Source organism: Mirounga angustirostris, unplaced genomic scaffold, assembly GCF_029215605.1.
Source record: "Mirounga angustirostris isolate CCGP_5_RB_7025 unplaced genomic scaffold, mMirAng1.0.hap1 SCAF_3, whole genome shotgun sequence".
Taxonomy (NCBI): domain Eukaryota; kingdom Metazoa; phylum Chordata; class Mammalia; order Carnivora; family Phocidae; genus Mirounga; species Mirounga angustirostris.
Genome location: NW_026991711.1, coordinates 81,492,502 through 81,512,334, shown reverse-complemented (window position 1 = coordinate 81,512,334; position 19,833 = coordinate 81,492,502). Strand labels below are relative to the sequence as shown.

Below are 19,833 nucleotides of genomic sequence, written 5' to 3'. Positions count from 1 at the left end.
ATGGCCAACAGACACATGAAAAAGTGCTCAATATCGCTCGGCATCAGGGAAATCCAAATCAAACCTCAATGAGATACCACCTCACACCAGTCAGAATGGCTAAAATTAACAAGTCAGGAAAGGACAGATGTTGGCGGGGATGTGGAGAAAGGGGAACCCTCCTCCACTGTTGGTGGGAATGCAAGCTGGTGCAGCACTCTGGAAAACAGTATGGAGGTTCCTCAAAAAGTTGAAAATAGAGCTACCTTATTATCCAGGAATTGTACTACTGGGTATTTACCCCAAAGATACAAAAGTAGGAATCCAAAAGGGTATGTGCACCCCGATGTTTATAGCAGCAATGTCCACAATAGCCAAACTGTGGAAAGACCCAAGATGTCCATCGACAGATGAATGGATAAAGAAGAGGTGGTATATATATACCATGGAATATTATGCAGCCATCAAAAGGAATGAGATCTTGCCATTTGCGACGACGTGGATGGAACTGGAGGGTATTATGTTGAGTGAAATAAGTTAAACAGAGAAAGACATGTATCATATGATTTCACTGATATGAGGAATTCTTAATCGCAGGAAACAAACTGAGGGTTGCTGGAGTGGGGGGTGGGGTGGGAAGGATGGGTTGACTGGGTGATTGACACTGGGGAGGGTATGTGCTCTGGTAAGCGCTGTGAATTGTGCAAGACTCTTGAATCTCAGATCTGTACCTCAGAAACAAATAATGAAATATATGTTAAGAAAAAAAAAGAAGAAGAAGAAGAAGGTAGCAGGAGGGGAAGAATGAAGCGGGGGAAATCGGAGGGGTAGACGAACCATGAGAAATGATGGACTCTGAAAAACAAACTGAGGGTTCTAGAGGGGAGGGGGGTGGGAGGATGGGTTAGCCTGGTGGTGGGTATTGAGGAGGGCACATTCTGCATGGAGCACTGGGTGTTATGCACAAACAATGAATCATGGAACACTACATCTAAAACTAATGATGTAATGTATGGGATTAACATAAGAATAAAAAAAAAGAAAAAAAAATTAATGAGTCTAGTTGATAATAAATAAGTGGAGGAGGTGCGAAAGCTCATTTTTAAAGGAGAATGCCAACTTATTAATGTAAGAAAAATAGTTAGATAATCACTATTTTACAGCCATTATAGTAGTTACAGGAGAAAGCAAAAACCATCCATGGATACTAGAATTCCTGGGAGGTTTAAAAAGAACTGGGATATTTACAGTTTCCTCACGGATTATTTATTAAATACAAGGAGTAAAAATAGTAACTTTGCAAAGAACACCATCACAACTAAATGATTAAAGTTACCATCACTAATAATGGGGCAAAATGACATCGTGCACCTCCAGTCTGATGTACTGAGGACACAACATCACTTATGCAGGCTCCTGTCTGAAAAAGCAAAACCTGAATCCAATAAAGAGGAAACAGGCAAACTCAGATTAAGGGATGGTTTACAAAACAACTGGACTCTACTAATCAAAATTCAGAATCAACAAATACAAAGAATGTCTGAGAAACTGTCTCAGATTAAAGAATAATGAGATAAAAGTTAATTGTAATGGATGAAGCCGTCAGAAGAGAGCTTTCAGTTGCTCCCATCAATATTATCTTACCCACCCCACTTCACTTTGTGTCCTGCCTTCTTTCTTATTACTATGAGTGAACTGTGCATCTCCTCTTTAAGGCTATAAAAAATGTAAAATAATAAAATAATATTGCATATCCCCTTGCATATTATATCTTGTCCCTCTGACTTGCTTAAGGACATTGCTCTCACAAGTGTCCGTTCTTGCTTCTTGTATCATCAGTATCCCCTCTAGTAACTCATTATCCTAAGTATACAAACATGCTGTGATTTCTATCATTTTAGAAAAAACATTCTCCAGGGGCGCCTGGGTGGCTCAGTCGTTAAGTGTCTGCCTTTGGCTCAGGTCGTGAGCCCGGGGTTCTGGGATTGAATCCTGCATCTGGCTCCCTGCTCAGCAGGAAGCCTGCTTCTCCCTGTCCCACTCCCCCTGCTTGTGTTCCCTCTCACTGTGTCTCTCCTGTCAAATAAATAAAATCTTTAAAAAAAAAATTCTCCTGACCCCACAGTTCCCTTCAGATATTGTTCTTTTTCTCTGCCCCCTCAAAAGAAAAAAATCCTCAAAAAAGTTGTCCATATATTCTCATTCTAATTCCTCTCCTCCTGTTCTCTCTTGAATCCATTCCAAAAAGTCTTTTTTCAAATTTCACCTTGTACCACTAAAAATGATCCTGGTCAGGACCACCAGCAACATTTACATTTTTTTTTATTTTTTATTTATTTTTTTTATTTGAGAGAGAGAGAATGAGAGACAGAGAGCATGAGAGGGAGGAGGGCCAGAGGGAGAAGCAGACTCCCTGCCGAGCAGAGAGCCCGATGCGGGACTCGATCCCGGGACTCCAGGATCATGACCTGAGCTGAAGGCAGTCGCTCAACCAACTGAGCCACCCAGGCGCCCCAACATTTACATTTTAAGATCCAAAAGTTGGGGCACCTGGCTGGCTCAGTTGGTGGAGCATATGACTCTTGATCTTGGGGTTGTGAGTTTAAGTCCCATGTTGGGTGTAGAGATTACTTAAATGAAATCTTAAAAATAAATAAATAAACTCCAAAAGTCATTCTCAGTCCCCTTCTTGGCCAATCAGTATTATTTGGTAGTTAATTGTTCCTCTACTTTGAAACACATCTTTTTCAAGACATACACTGGGTGTTCTTCCTATGTCAGTAGTCATATGGATCTCCTCTTCCTTCTTCATCCTTATTTTTCTGACCTGGAAGGAAGCACCCCAAGGCTCTGTCCCTCTTACCACTTTTCTATCAATACTTACCTCTTTTACAATCTAATTCAGTTTCACAATTTCATTTAAATACTACTTAAACACTGATCTCTTCCAAATTTCCATCCCCAGCCCATACCTTTCCCCTCTACTCCAGATCCATATATCCACTTCCTATGCAAATGTTCCACTTATAGGTCTAATAGACATCTCAATTTTATTATGTCCTAAACTGAACTCTTGGTCTTCTCCATCCAAAAAGCACTCCTGCAGTCTCTTCCATCTCAGATGTAAAAGATCCTCACCATCTGCACCACAACCACTATGGTCCAAGTGATCTCTTCTTGCCTAAATAACTGTTAAACCTCCTAACTGGCCTCCCAGTTTCTGTCCAGAATCTCTCTGTAATCTGATCTTAATAAAGCAATTAAAACTTGAAAAATTTACAGTAGATTATTTTATCCTCTGCACAAACTCTGACAGTGACACCCCATTTATTTCACTTACAGGAAAAGCCAAAGCCCTTATAATGGTACAATGTCCTGCATAATCTGGCCCAGGGTTTTTGTGTGTGTGTATGTATGTATATGTTTTTAAAGGAGGAGGCAGGCAAAATAATAGAAAACCTGCTACTGATTTTTAAATAGTTTAATTAGCAAACATCTATAGAGTATTACCTATGTATGTGCTACTGTTCTAAAACATTTCACATAAATTAAGTCATTTAATATACATAACTACCTTGTGAGGAATGGATTATTATTACTATACTTTACAGATTAGTAAATGAAAGAACAAGATTAGGGGATGTGCTCAAGGACACACAGCTAGTAGAGATAGAGCCAGAATTCGAACCCCAGAAGTCTGATTCAGAGTCAAAGCTCTTCACAGCATTCTAAACTGCAGAACACGATAAACTCAATGAATGAAAGTGACCTCTTAAAATATGAAAAAAAGGAAGACTACATATTAAAAAGATCAGTATTACTCAGATCTGATAACTTCTTAGCCAAACATTTTATAAGATTTCATTCAGTTTAAAAAAATATTTGGAAATGTCCATGACTAATAATTGTTAGGATGAGAAGAGACAGTCAAAATCCAAGATAGCTTTGGGGTATTTAATTCTGGCTGAAAGTTTCAAGAATCTTTATCTTAGGGCTAAACCACATGTTCCTATAAGGTCTCTTCCTGCATTTGTATATTATGAAATATAATCTCTTATAGCAATTCAAAATTGCAGAATAACAAAACCAGGAAACCGTGTAAAATAAACTTAATCAAGTAACACAAAAGGTAAATGATCTGGCTGAGAACTAGTAACAGTTGGGTTACTGACTTATTTCAGGCCCAGAGAAATAATTGATTTAAGTCATCTTTATCTAACTCAAAATTAAACTACTAATATCCCTGGTTTTAGCTTATCCTTTACAATTTTCCTGATAACAGGCTAGCCATTTCCCAGCACATCTGCCTCTTACAATTGGTACCTTGTGGAACTCAGTTAGGTATTATCAAAACAAACCAAAGAAAGAAAAGATAATGGTTTTAATCTGAAAGATTGTCCAGGCTGAAATTTCTACAACCTCTTTTACTATAATTAGTAAAACACATTTAGGCCAATAGATCTAGACTTAGAAAGTCCAATAATTCTTTATGTAAGAATAATAATAAGCACAGAAAACAACAAGGCCATTGTTATCACCATCTCTCCTAAATATAAGATTGTCTTTTTTACATACATGTAACTATATACCATGCTTCATTTATTTGCTTACCTAGACTTTTTTTTTAATGGAAAGGCACCCAGAAGAGTTTTTCACAGAGAATTCATTTTTGTACTAAAACAACGTGGAATGTTCCAGTTTTTTGGCAGAACATTTAGTGTTTTGGGCACCTGAGTGGCTCAGTTGGTTAAGTGACTGCCTTCGGCTCAGGTCATGATCCTGGAGTCCCGGGATCGAGTCCCACATCGGGCTCCCTGCTCAGCAGGGAGTCTGCTTCTCCCTCTGACCCTCCTACCTCTCATGCTCTCTGTCTCTCATTCTTTCTCTCTCAAATAAATAAATAAAATCTAAAAAAAAAAAAGAACATTTAGTGTTTTTATACTTTATAGCACTAATACAAAATGAGGATACCAAAGCCTTCAATAAGTGGAGTTATAATTGTCTAACCTGCTTGGTGGGAGTCCAGTCTTGAAGAACAAAGAAGGAGGAAAAGTAAACTCAGCTTTTGTAGATGGAAGTGCTGCTTCTTTCTCTGAATTTCCAGTTCTTCCTGTTGTACCTTAAAAAAAAAAGGGTTATTATAGCTTATCTAATAGATAATACACTAAAGGTGTTAAATAAATTTGTAACATCAGATTTGAAATTAAATATGAATAATGCTTTTGAAGAATATTTAATAAAATTACCCTATTTTAGAACACTATTAGGTGAAAGGTACCAAAGATGGAATTGGGGATCAAAATGTTCCCAACCATTAAAAAGTTCACACTAATGTCACTTAAAAGTCCAATAAGCTATAACTCTTCAGTCCTTTCATAAATTCCCTTAAATCTCCACAAATAAGTCCAAGATACTTGGTTATGACTCCAGGTTTCAGAGTTCAAAGATCTTGAAGAATTTTCCCCTTCTATGTTTACTGTCATTCTAAGAAAACCACCAGTGGCCATTTTAGCCATTCTGACCATTTTCTATTCAGATTCAGATGAATAACCTGTTCCTGCACTTCCATACCATTTGTTTCCTCCTCGTCATCAACAGTATCACCATCCTGCCAGTTCAGTACACATAGAAGCTTGAAGGAGTCATCTGTCTCTTTAATAACCTCTTTTCCCTCTTTATACTCACTTTCAAACCAGTTATCTACTTACTCCATAATTTCTCCCAGATTTAGCCACCCTTTCTGCTCCTAGCAGTTCTTTTGAGTATGGTCCAGTCATACTCCTTTATACTGGTGAAATATTTCTTTATGCTCTTTTGCCTTTATACTCACCTTCCTATCTTAAATTATCATTAATTTATTAAATTTAAACTAAGTTGCCCTATACTTGAATAACATCACACCATATTTTATGTCCTACTTAAATTCCACTGTTCAGTCTAAATTCAGCATCATTCTCTCTCCCCATGAGGCAAAGGCCAAGAAAATCTCAGACACCTTGACTCTGATACATTCAAAACATTGATTCAATTCCAGAAACCACCTACCTCTCACATAATCATTGTGTGAGAAAAAGAATATATTTGAACCATTAAAGTCAGATCTCTTATTAATACTACTGAACCCAATCCCTAATGGGTGTCTTCATATAATTAGGGTTTAACATTGACAGTTTAGAATTCCACTTCTTGAAAAAATCCATTTAAAGGCCCAGATCCTAGTGAGGGATGACGGAGGATCAGCACTAAGAAAATGAGGATAGAAAGAAAGAAATGGGTTTGACAGACACTTGAAAGGTAAACTGACAGAATGTGGTGACAAGGGAAATCTACATGGTTCATCCATCAAACATTAAATATCTATAATCTATCATCTAAAAATCTATTACCAGAGGCTGAGACTAGAAAGAAAAATACAACAAAATCTCAGACCATGGGACCAGACACATGAACAATCAGAGCAATACAATAAATGCTACGTGTGTGAGAAAAAATGCTATGTGAACACAGAAAAAGAAATGCAGGGTGGTGGGATGGGTTAGCCCAGTGATGGGTATTAAGGAGGGCACGTATTACATGGAGCACTGGGTGTTATATGCAAACAATGAATCATGGAACACTACATCAAAAACTAATGATGTACTGTATGGTGACTAACATAACATAATAAAAAATAATAAAATAATAAAATAAAATTAATTAATTAATGAAATTAAAAAGAGAAAAAAAGAAATGCAATATTCTTTCTGCAGATGTCAGGAATATTGAGAGTTGACAGTATGGTTTCAACTGTTCCCCTGAGCTCCAGTAATTTATATCCAATGTCTTACATATCTAATAAACAACTCAATCTTACCATGGCCAAAACAAAGCTACTGATTTCCCACTATCCCCTGATCTGATCCTCTCCAAGTCTTCCCCATAAGTAAATAGCACCATCATTTACTGAGTTGCTCAAGGAAAAAAAAAAAAAAAAAGAAATCCTAGCCATTAGCCAATAGATATGACCATCCTATGTCAATTTTACCTTTATGATACATACCGAATTCAATCACTGATTATGTCTACCCCTAAAATCCAGGTTAAACCTACTACCACTTCTCAACTGTTCTGCTAAATTTTCTCTCTGTTTTAGTCTTACCTCTGTAAAATCCATCCTCTATATACAGGCAAGCAATCTTATTAAAAAGTGTAAATCAACTCATGTTTCTCCCTTGCTCAGAATTCTCCAATAGCTTCCCAATGCAAACAGAATAAAACCTAAATTTATCATGGTCTACAAGGATTTACACTGCATTTAGGTTTTATTCAAATCTGTATCCCAAATACCTAAAAACAGTGCCTGGCATGCAATAAGTGCTCAGTATATATTTTTACTTGATTGACTTTGGGCCTCAGCTTAAATTCAAAGTCTTTCATAGGACATGGAGTTTATAACTACATAATTTTTGGCCCAATTATCTAATTAATCACTATTTTTCCCATTAAGTGAGAAAAACTCTAAGATCACAAAGTCTAGGTCTATAATGCTCCCCTCCCCTCCCTACTCAAGCCTGAAATGCTTCCTGGCATAGTCAACACTCAATTACATGCCGGGAAGGGGAAAGGGAGAAGAGTTGAAGAAGAGGAGTTGAAGAGAGGGAAAAAAAGAGAAAGAAGAGAGCATAGATGAAAGATTATTTACAATAAGGGGAAAAGCAAGAAAGGCATCAGGAAGACTCAATACATTTTTAAACATGTAAAAATTATTTCTGTTTCCTCACTTAGTTCTCCTTTTCTCCTTAATTTCTTTGTAAAGTACTCATTAATTCTGAAAATCTTTGCCATTTTAGCAACTCCCCTAATCAACCAGCATCAACTTGTTTGTCTTCAGACGTTGCACACAGGATTACACAGCCTCAAAACTTGTTTAACCAGAATGGGACTACTTTTTTTTTTAACATGATCTAATATTTTGAGAAATGACTATAAGATACCATGACAGATTTCCTAAAAACAGTCATGTCAGGTCTTACATATCCATACAAAAGTTGAATGAAGCCTATAACCTTGAGAAGCTAAACATTTATCCAAATTATGTTACCAGTGTACCAAAACTTAAATTAGTTTGTGAAATTTCCTTCAGCTGGCCTTCATAACATTATTTATAATATCTAAAAAGACATTAGAAAGCAGAGAAAAAGTAAAAACATAACAGAAGAAAATATCCCAGAAATGAAGGATATACGCTACCAGAGTAAGACGGTACAAATAAATGCTTGATACAATAGGTGATAATAGACCAAGACACATAGTTGTGAAATTTCAAAGCATGGTGACAAAGCTTATACTTATCCACAGAGGAAAACAAAATCATCTACGCATGTGTGTGCACGTACAGACATAAAAGTATTTTCAGAGAACATTGTAGTCAACTTCTTCTTACACGTATATGTCATCTATTCCCACAAGTCACTCTTCTTTGCCCCTCACTCCAAATTAAATAATTACACAATTGCTTTTGCACCCAATTAAGAGATTTTATTTTTTATACCTATTAAACTTTATCTCCTTTCATTTCACTAAAAACAAAAACCAAAAAAAACAACAAAAATCTTATTTATATCGAAGTATATAAAAGATTGTAAGAATATCAAAATTTAAGAATCAATGAGGCATTATAAAAAACACATAGGGTTCATTGGTACTACTTTATCTACTTGTTAGTATGTTTGAAAATTTACTTAACAAAAAGGAAAAAACGTTATTTAAAGAGGCTGGTAAGTTGCTTGTCTCTCAGTTGATTAAGGACTTAAAAAAGTGTCTTTGCTGTAGACATGAAAAGAACTTAAATTATGATTCTTAAATCTGTTCCTTTTTCCATTCACTAGTTTAAGATGGCTTCCTCATTCATTTCATCCTTACAGTACAGCAATAGCTCCTTATCTGGTCTCTGATTTCCTTTTCTCCTCCTTAAATTCTAAAGTCTACCCTTCTAAAGAACACTTGTCAGTTCTTTTCCTAAAAACTAGATTTGCTCAGGCTATTCTCCCACTCAAGAACTTTCAAATGGCTTCCTATTGCCTACACAAATGTCTGCAGGCTAGTTTAAGATTAAGGTCTTTCCCATCAAGGCCCACATCTACCATTTCCAGGCTTCTCTCCTATAATATCTCTCATCTACCCCAACTCTCCTTTCATGCTATCTGGTTTTGCTCATATTGCTCTCTCTGCCTACAACGTTCTATATTCCCCTCTCTTCTACTAATGAAAACTTACTCATCTTTCAGTTATCATGTTTGAATCCTTCTAGACTCTCTGCACCGTAGGATAACCCACTCTATCCTCTGAACTTCCTACTGCACTTTGATAATACCACTAACATAACATTTCTCACAATATATCATGGTTCATATATACACGTCACTCAGATCATGAGCTCCTTGAATATAGAGACCCTGTCTTACTACAGTATCTAGCACAGTGCTGTGCACATTAGAAGTGCTCAGACATAACAGGAAAATTAGGGAAGTCCTTTTCTTTCTGTCTCACCAACCCTAATAATTGTAATTCAAATAGTGGACTAGTAAATAAGAGCTTAGACTTTCTTTTTGTTGTTGTTTAAGATTTTTTATTTATTTATTTGAGAGAGAGAGAGAGCAGAAGACGGGGGAGGGTCAGAGGGAGAAGCAGACTCCCGGCTGAGCAGGGAACTTGATCCTGGGACTCAATCCTGGGACTCCAGGATCATGACCTGAGACGAAGGCAGTTGCTTAACTGACTGAGCCACCCAGGCACCCTGAGCTTAGACTTTCTTTTTCCAACTACACCTTACACAGCTGCCAGAATTACTTATACGTCACTTCCAGAATTATATCACTTATAAGGCACTTTCTTGCTCATAAATAGGCAATAATTCCTCCAACTTGTCCTTGTTTCTAGTCTTTCTAGAACTGAACCAGACCCTACAAAGCCATCTCTTTTCTACTCCCTCCCAAAAAGAACTCATCCAAGAAGGCTAATTTCTTAAATAATACTCTCATCAACTATCTACTCAAGCTGAGTTTCTTTTATGCCCAAGCCATCTCCTAAACTATAATACTTTTTCTTCTGTTCTCCACACCCACAAGGTTCTGATTAAAATCGCATATACGGGCGCCTGGGTGGCTCAGATGGTTAAGTGTCTGCCTTCGGCTCAGGTCATGATCCCAGTGTCCTGGGATCGAGTCCCGCATTGGGCTCCCTGCTCCTTGGGAGCCTGCTTCTCCCTCTGCCTCTCTGTCTCTCATGAATAAATAAATAAAATCTTTTAAAAAAATTAAAAAATAAAATAAAATGGCATATACTTCTCTAATACTGCATCTTTAGACTTTAAAAAAATACAGAAATAGAAAGGAACTATATATAGCTTTCAATATTATTTCTAATCCCAGGGTACTTTCTCATCAACTCATTTCTCCAATTTCTATAGCATTTTGTCTAAAATAAACATTTTTGTACCTGATAATGCCTAAGAAATTTACCTCTGCATATTTGGGATACACATTACATTATTACAATATTTTTTTGTATTCTCCAGAGTTTCAGGATAGATAGTAAAAGACAACTCAGGCTTTTTTAAAGAATAATAGTCCTACAGAAATTTGAACAAGGATATTTCTTTATTTAAGGTGATAGAAATTTGTCTGAAATTTAATGTCAAATTGCAGCCTAAAAATGCCAAACACTCCCAACCAGTAGTTGAAGATATTGAGCAACATCAATAAAATATGTCCTACAGACCACAATATACATAAAAAGTGTGAGCCACACACATTATTAAAATACACACCCTAGGATGACTCAGTCGGATAAGCCTCATACTCATGATTTCTTCAGCTCAGGTCATGATCTCATGGGTCATGAGGGGGAGCAGCCCATTGGGCTCCCCGCTCAGCAGGAAATCTGCTTGAGATTCTCTCCCTCTGCCCCTCCCCCCACTCGTGCACGCTCTCTCTCTCAAATAAATATTAAAAAAAAATAATTGAAAAAATAAAATACATACCCTATTTCTACATCAGCATTTCTAACAGGTTAATAATATTTAATGCACATTATCAAGGCAAGAAAAACCATTAAACTATACCCATCATATTCAAATCTTTACTCATTCAGAACCAAATAAATCAGAATGGAACAATGACCTCCTCTCATATAACCAAAAGAAACTTCAAAATAATTTTGGTAGACAGTATGTATATAAAAAAAACTCATTCATGGTGACCACTTTTTTTTTTTTTTAGAAGATTTTATTAAGTTATTTGAGAGAGAGCGAGAACACAGAGGGAGAAGCAGACCCCTGAGGAGCAGAGAACCCGTTGTAGGACTCGATTCCAGGACCCTGCGATCATGATCTGAGCCGAAAGCAGACGCTTAATGGACTGAACCACCCACGCGCCCCACAGTGACCACTTTCAATAAGAGACCAGCACCTAGGAGTGTCTTTTTATTCTTTAGTTTCAGAGGTCTATTGCAAAAAGACAAAGGATACAGAACCGGGCAGTTTACAAAGGCACCTTGTTTTCATTTCTGTTAGAGAAAATAAAAAGGACCACTGCAAACGAACTATTTTATCATCAAGACAACTTTTCTACCTGTTCATTGTAAACAAGTGTAACGAGATATTCAATCCTTAAACAAGATAGCACTGAAAAGAACCTGATGACTATCTAAAACAGAATAGACATCAGTACACACTTTCAAAAGATTGACAGCAGAACAAGAACCAAATACTTACCCAAAGTAGGATGTAAATTAAGATTAAATTCTCTACCCAGAACCGTGTCCTGCAGAGCGGCTACATCTGTGGCTATAGCACACATATTGCATAAGGCAGTATTGCAGGGGACAGGGCTGCACGCCCAAAAGGGTCACAGGAAAGTGCCTGCCCGCAGAAGTTCCCTGAGTATATAACTTGATCTAAAAGTCACTCCCAGTCTTCATTCCAGTCTTGTTCAAAACAAGAATTAAGAACTAAGAATTAATAAGGTAAAGGAAAAGGTACACGATCAGGTTTCGAAAAAAGTTTGTAGGTTGCTGTGTATCGTAGAAGAACGAAAATACGATATTATTCTTTGGATTGGGTCTGTGATCATATGGAATGGAGAAGTCAGAAGTCAGACTTGATATCCAAGTGGGAATATCGACCTGCAAGTCACTACCTAAGCCTAATCCTTTTAAGTTATTAATTTTAAAAATCAGTTTTATCCTATTCTGTTGAGTCTTTCTTAGAGACTCTCAAAAATGCCTAAGCTTCAGGGTAAATACCCAGTAGTGCAATCGCTGGGTCGTAGGGTAGCTCTATTTTTTATGTCTTGAGGAACCTCCATACTGTTTTCCAGAGTTTCTGTACCAGCTTGCATTCCCACCAACAGCGCAAGAACCACAACCTCGCCAACGCTTGTTGTTTCCTGTCTTGTTAATTGTGGCCATTCTAGCTGGTGTAAGGTGGTATCTCTCATATGTGGAACATAAGGAAGAGAGCAGAGGACAACAGGGGAAGGGAGGGAAAACTAAATGGGAAGGAATCAGAGAGGGAGACAAACCATGAGAGACTCTGGACTCTGGGAAACAAACTGAGGGTTACAGAAGGGAAAGGTTGGGGGGATGGGGTGACTGGGTGATGGGTATTAAGGAGAGCACCTATTGGGATGAGCACTGGGTGTTATATGCAACTAATGAATTGTTGAACACTACAACAAAAACTTAGGATGGCTGTATGTTGACTAACTGAACATAATGAAAAATTTTTTAAAAATGCCTAAGCTGCTTGAGACATCTTAAACTATAAGATACATTACACCAATAATTTTAGTGTCATACAGATAATAAGCAGCATGCCATCTTTCTTACCATTTTTTAAAAGAAAATTGGGAAAAATAAGTCTCCAAGTCTGATAAAAATTATACCATGATCTAAAATGAGAGCTTAGCTTTTCGTACGAACTTTTATGTCCAACAAACATATGCTATAATTCAAAATAAAATCACAACATATAGCAAGAATAGTTTTACTTGGCATTTGTTAGCATAATAGGCTATAAATTCACATGCTTGCAAAAATGGAGATAAAAAACAACAATCAGCAAATTTGGAAGGAGGCTGAAGGTTTGGGAAAAAGGTAGCTATTTCCACTTTAATCTCATCCCTTGAGTAGTGGTATGGGAGCAGACTCAAGAACAAAAAATGAGAGCAACCAAGGATAATTTACTAAAATTCACCTTAAAAATTGAATCTGCCATCTTGGATCTCTGTACCTGGTGTAACTTCCATAGTACAGTCTTCAGCCCAAGTCAAATAACATATTTCCCCATTAAGATACCACGTAATTTTTCATTGAGAGGCCATATAAAGACAGACTAGCTGTGACTAGTCTATGACTTGAAACTAAGAACATCGGATAATCATTAATATGAAACTGAAAGGGAAGGTAGGGAAAAAACAAACACGGTAAAGAGAATGAAAATTTTAAACTATCTTATAGCATTTAACCACCTTAATGGTGAAAAACTTATTTATCTGGGGAGTAAGTTTGAGACTGTAGAAAAGGCTGGGGTATTCTGGAATAGTTACTTAATTACTATAATTTTATTTGTAGTAGAGGTAACTGGTATAACTTCAAGTCCCATTCGTAACCTCTTTTGTTTTTCACAGTAAGCTTTCCAGGTATCTTCATTAAAATCATAATTTAAATAATAAGAAAGATCAGCATCTAAAGATATATCATAGTGTTAGTGTACAAATATCTCAATTCTATTTTTATGTAGCATGTAAAATTTAATAAACTATAAAAATATAAATCTTGTGTAGGTTTTATCACCCCCTCTAATTTTCCCAATTCTCCCAATTATGAACATAAAGCAACAGGACTATAAAAATTATTTTTATATAAAAATAAGTATTTTATATATAAATATTATTTATATAAAAAAAGTATTTTCTTTAAGCCAGAGAGTATTATGCTAAGCAATATAAGTCAGTCAGAGAAAGACAAACACTTTATGATTTCACTCATGTGGAATTTAAGAAAAAAACAAACAAAAAAGGGGAAAAAGTATTTCCTTTAGAAATGGCATTAAGGAGGGCACGTGATGTGATGAGCATTGGGTGTTATACTGAACTGATGAATCATTGAACATTATATCAAAAACCAATGATGCACCATACTTTGGCTAATTGAATTTAAATTAAAAAAAAAAAAGAAGAACCATTGTAAAGTAAAAAAAAAGAAATGGCATTATAATAAAAAATATGCGAGTCTACTTTGATATTATGCACAAAAGGGTGGCCTAAAAAAAAAAAAATCCATTTAGGGTGACTGAATCTTAAAGTTCCAGTAGTCCAAGGTTTTGCCCCAGATGGTTGATAAGAGGGACTCGGTTATAAGTTTTAAATCATGTGGCCTAGAGAGAGGGAAACTGAAGAACTCCATAAAAATCTTTTTGCTCCTTCCTGCTTCTATTCTTGCTAGGAACTGCACCCTCCACTTTATACATGCCCCATAGGGCAAATATATAAGGGACAGAGTTAATAATTTCTTTAGAGTCTTCCAGCAAAATAGACAACATCTAAGGAAGGACCAGGTGAGAATGACCAGAAGAAACCATCATACACACATTCCAGACCATTGGTGCTAGACATTTCTATCCCAAAACTCCCTGGCTTGAAGGAATAATTGACTTATGAAGGACACTTGGGAACTTGTCCATGTTCTAACCAGTTCCTGGATGCCTGAGAGGACATATACACTGGACTACAATCCTCAGGAAAAATCCTAGACCCAGAGCAAAGACAAGGCTCTCTCCTTTCCTTTCTAAGTCTCCCAGATACTCTGCCAGTCCCTGCTCTCTCTATATACCTTCAGTAAACTCTGCTCTCATCTCCTGCTGGCTTGCATTTGATTTCTATCCTGTGTGTAGCCAAGGAACTTCTTGGCTGGTCCTGCAAGACACCCTCTCTAGGTCCTTGGACCCAGCCTGTCTGTATCAGCCTGGGCAATTTGGGTGTTGTCAATAAGGGCATCAGGTTGCCCTTATTAAATATATGTGGCTGAGGTTGGAGCTCCAGCATTAACCTGTAGGCAGGCCCTCTCATAACGGCCAATTACTATAAGCCCTTTGCCTCAGTTGTTGGCTTGGTTGGTGATGGGCATGTTTCTTTGGCTTGTAGGGTTTACATTAGCCAAACAAATGGCATGCAGGCCTCAGCATTTGCCATGTTTAATTAAAACTATAGCTTCTTTGGGGCCCGTGGGTAACTCAGTTGGTTAGGTGTCTGCCTTCGGCTCAGGTCATGATCCCAGGGTCCTGGGATCGAGCCCCACACTGGGCTCCCTACTCAGCAGGAAGCCTGCTTCTCCCTCTTCCTCTCCTACTCCCCCTACTTGTGCTCTCTCGCTCTGTCAAATAAATAAATAAAACTTTTAAAAAGAAAAAAAAAGAAACATTGCTTATTTGGAGGGTTTGGGCCTATTATAGACCAATGAAAGCACTTAATAATAATAAGACAACAGTCAAAAGAATGGTGTGCAGCTGCAGTCAACAAGCTTTTGTTGTCTGATACTGGTTTTCCTCTGGAATACATCATCATTACGGGGTATGGTGTTGATTTTATTATTATCTCTGTGATTTTTATTTAATAAGTGGAATTTTCTATCTACCTTTTTTGGTATTCCACATTGTCTATGGGAATGGCCCTGGAAACTGATTTTAATTTCCTAAAGGGGATCAGAGGGAGAGCCCAGTTTAATTATGTACCTCTTATAACTAAATATTCAGGAAGACTTTTTTGTTGTTGGGGATGCCTGGGTGGCTCAGTCAGTTAAGCGTCTGCCTTCGGCTCAGGTGATGATCCCAGAGTCCTGGGATCGAGTCCTGCATCGGGCTCCCTGCTCTGTGGGGAGCCTGCTTCTCCCTCTGCCTCTGCCTCTCTCTCTCTCTGTCTCTCATGAATAAATATATAAAATCTTAAAAAAAAAAAAAAAGACTTTGTTGTTGTTTTGGGGATTTAGGTTTTATTGAGTGGTAGAAGTTTAGACTCAAATGGGCCCCATATTAGATGACTACTACTGATGGCCCATGGGGCAATCAATGGTTAATGAGTCCCAGGAGAGTATGCACCTTCAGTCAGGACTCCAGGTCTTACGGGATGAAGATGAAATTAAAAGTTTAGAGAGATAGGGAGAGCCATATTAAAGGGGTCTTTGTATACATGGAGGTAAAACATAACCCCCTTAAAGTATAAGAAAGAATAATGGTAAAGTTTGGGGGGGGCTTTTGTTTTGTTTTTTAATTAATTTTTTAATTAACATATAATGTATTATTTGTTTCAGGGCCACAGGTCTTTGATTCATCAGTCTTACAGATCCCTAGTCCATCTATTATCAGAGATATCTTGGCTACAGGATGAAAGGCAGTAATATTCCACTGAGCTCCATTTGTGATGGTGGCAATGCTGTCCATAGAGTCTATATATTTCCATCCAGCACTCACCACAACATATACCCTCCCCAATGTCCATCACCCAGCCACCTCATCCTCCCACCCCTTTCCCCTCCAGCAAACCTCAGTTTGTTTCCTAAGATTGAGTCTCTTATGGTTTGTCTCCCTCTCTGGTTTCATCTTGTTTCATTTTTCCCTCTCTTCCCCTATGATTCTCTGCCTTGTTTCTTAAATTCCACATATCAGTGAGATCATACGATAATTGTCTTTCTCTGATTGACTTATTTTGCTTAGCATAATACCCTCTAGTTCCATCCACGTCATTGCAAGTGGCAAGATCTTTTTTTCTTTCTTTCTTTTCTTTCTTTCTTTTCTTTCTTTCTTTTCTTTCTTTCTTTCTTTCTTTCTTTCTTTCTTTCTTTCTGTCTGTCTGTCTGTCTTTCTTTCTTTTCTTTCTTTCTTTTGATGGCTGCAATGGGAAAGTTTTTTAAAGTTGGTTTATCCGTCAGGATTTTTCAGAGATGCAAGCTAGCAAATCCAAAATCTGCCTGATGAGCTAGTAGGATGCAAACCAGGAGAATCATTGCTGCAGTTACAGTCTAAAGGCAGTGTGCTCTATAACCAGGAAAGACTGATATTACAGATGAAATTGGAAAGCAGTCTGCTGGAGAATTTTCTCTTGCTCAAGGGAGGCTAGTCTCTTTGTTCTACTCAGACCTTCAACTGATTTGATGAGGCCCACCCACACAAGAGAGGGCAATCTGCTTTACTCAAAGTCTACTGATTTAATTGTTAATCCCATCCAAACATGCCCTTACAGAAACATCTAGAGTAATGTTTGACCAAATATCTGGGCACTCTATGGCCCAGCCAAGTTGACACATAAAATTAATAATTATGGTTGTGAATTAGGTCTTAAGGCCTGGGGCAAGAAGAGATTCATTAGTCAGACTGGAATCTGAAAAAGTTGTTGTTTGAGGAGACCATATGTCTCTCATTTAAACTATCTGGGAACTATCAAGGACATAAAAGTTTTACTAAATACCTTTTTTTAAGAACCCAGCACTATGTATTCTGAGAAGTAAAATTTGTACCTTGGGAAATGTCTGTAACTCTGAAGAGAATAAAGAACATCCTGGCAAGGCTTCCTATTGTGGTAGATTTTTATTTACCCAGGATCCAATCTAGTGCTAAGATGACTGCCTTAAGTTTGACCAATTGCATTGATCCCTAGTCCATCTATTATCAGAGGTATCTTGGCTACAGGATGAAAGGCAGTAATATTCCACTGAGCTCCATTTGTGATGGTGGCAATGCTGTCCATAGAGTCTATATATTTCCATCTCTGCTCACTCAATTTATTTCAAGGGACTCACTGGGTAGCCAAGTGATCTTGAGGAGAGATGACCTCCTCTGGCACTGTGGCATCTGACAATGGACTAAGAACAGGGAAGGCCTTCCCATCCTGTAGGTGGAATATGCCAGAGGGCCCAGGATTCCCTCCATCCTGTCTTCAGGAACCTGTATAGTCATGTTGAGCTTGTGATATACTGTTTCCATGATCCAAAGCATAATGGGCAGCTGGGTATGGATGGTCACAGGTTCAGGGTCTGTGAGAGCCCTTATTTCCAGGACATCCCAGTATGTAGCCAGCAGTTTTCATCTTAATAGATTTTATTCCAGGCCCAAGAGGACCAACTTCTTGCACCAGAGGCTTTGGGGCAACTTATAACATTATATGTGATCCAGAGACCCCAAGGGGCATGAGAAAAGGAATCAAACCTCTCCACTGAAGGAGTCTCTGAGGGCACTAATGGAAGTAACTGTTAATTTTAATTTGGACAGATTCTAAAGTATTTGTTGGAGAAACCCACTTAAAATAGGTTGATTTGTAAGTAGCAGCACCAGTGAGATTAAGAAAAATTTGTAAATGAGGAGTATGTTGCCTCCAGAACCCAAAAGAGATTTGTATGTCCTTAATTGTCCTTAATGAATGTGTCCAATGAGTATCCTTGGAGGACGGTCATCACTGTAATGTCATCCTGGCGTTGTGGAGAAAGGCAATGTAGTTAAGATCCTGTCTGTAAAGATTATGGATTATGTGTGATAGTAAAGCTGTGAGAAACCCCATGGGCAGCCTGGAAAGAGTATATTGTGTCCCTTTGGAGGTGAGGCAAACTGCAGCTGAGAAAAATTGGCACTGAACAGAATACATTAGATAAATCTGTAATAGTAAAATATTTACCGATTGTTGATTGGATGGAGTCAGTAATTTTAATAATACTGGGCACTAGGTATAAAATAATTACTGATGAGACCACAAAATTAGGGTTGCAGTAATCAATCCTGAGTCACCCATGCTTTTTTTGTTATTTAAAATCAGACAAAATTGAGCTGTTAAAGAATCAGTGGGGATAGTCACTCTTTTATTAATTAGGCCTTTTTTTTTTAAGATTTTATTTATTCATTCAACAGATAGAGAGCACCAGTAGGCAGAGTGGCAGAGAGAAGCAGGCTCTCCGCTGAGCAGGGAGCCAGACATGGGGCTCAATCCCAGGACCCCAGGATCATGATCTGAGCCAAAGGCAGCTGCTTAACCAGCTGAGCCACCCAGGTGCCCCTCTTAATTAGGTCTTTTACAATAGTTTTACTCCATAAAGGCCCTGTTCTAACCTACATTGGGCCATATTAACTGGAGGTCTATGGAGGTCTCACTATTATCCTGCCAATTTGTTAATGTCAAAAACTTAATTTAATTTTAATTGATTCCTCATTGTGTTAGAGGATCTATGTCCAATCTGGGATATTTTAGATGAATAAGTACTATGGTTATGGGAAATTTAGGCAAGGCTATGGTTAAAGTGACATACTTATTTTTCTCTATTTTATATTTTGTGCCTTTCCTAAGATTATAGGGGATACAATGTTTATACTTAGTGGGACCCCAGGTATAACTGTAATTTGAGCCCAAGCATTGATTAAGACCATGAAGCTTTGTCAGTTGGTGCATTTTAGCAGATGTTAAAGTTAATTTAGAACCTATATTGTTGAGGCACAAAAGCCCTTTTGTTTTTTGTCATATGAAGTCTTTTAGTAAATTTTCCACTTACAATTGAGTCAAATTAAATATATATACTTTATTTACTTTTTATTTTCCACCCTGCATCTACATTTCTTTGGGTGCTTTTTTTTTTTTTCCTTTTTCTTTTCCTTTTTTTGGTTAGTTTATTTGTTCGTCTTAGTCTTTTAGTTGCCTGAATCCACAATTTCTAGTTTCTGTCTCTGGCTAATAACACTATGTGTGTACCTTCTAAGTGGTTACAGGAAAAGCAGGGGAGAGGGAGGAGCCCCTAATAGGTGGCACTTCCTCCTTCCAAGCCATCCAAATACGCCTCCCAAAG

The 19,833-nt window shown here is 37.6% G+C and overlaps 1 protein-coding gene across 2 annotated transcripts in view; it reads right to left on the bottom strand.

The window, feature by feature from the left end:
* Window positions 1-19,833, bottom strand: part of LOC135363860 (ral guanine nucleotide dissociation stimulator-like) — a 49,880-nt gene that overhangs the window by 23,572 nt on the left and 6,475 nt on the right. For both annotated transcript variants that reach the window (XR_010410093.1, XM_064586337.1), the window contains exon 2: window positions 4,987-5,098. The gene's annotated coding sequence lies outside the window, so the exon portion shown is untranslated. The remainder of the gene's footprint in view (window positions 1-4,986; window positions 5,099-19,833) is intronic.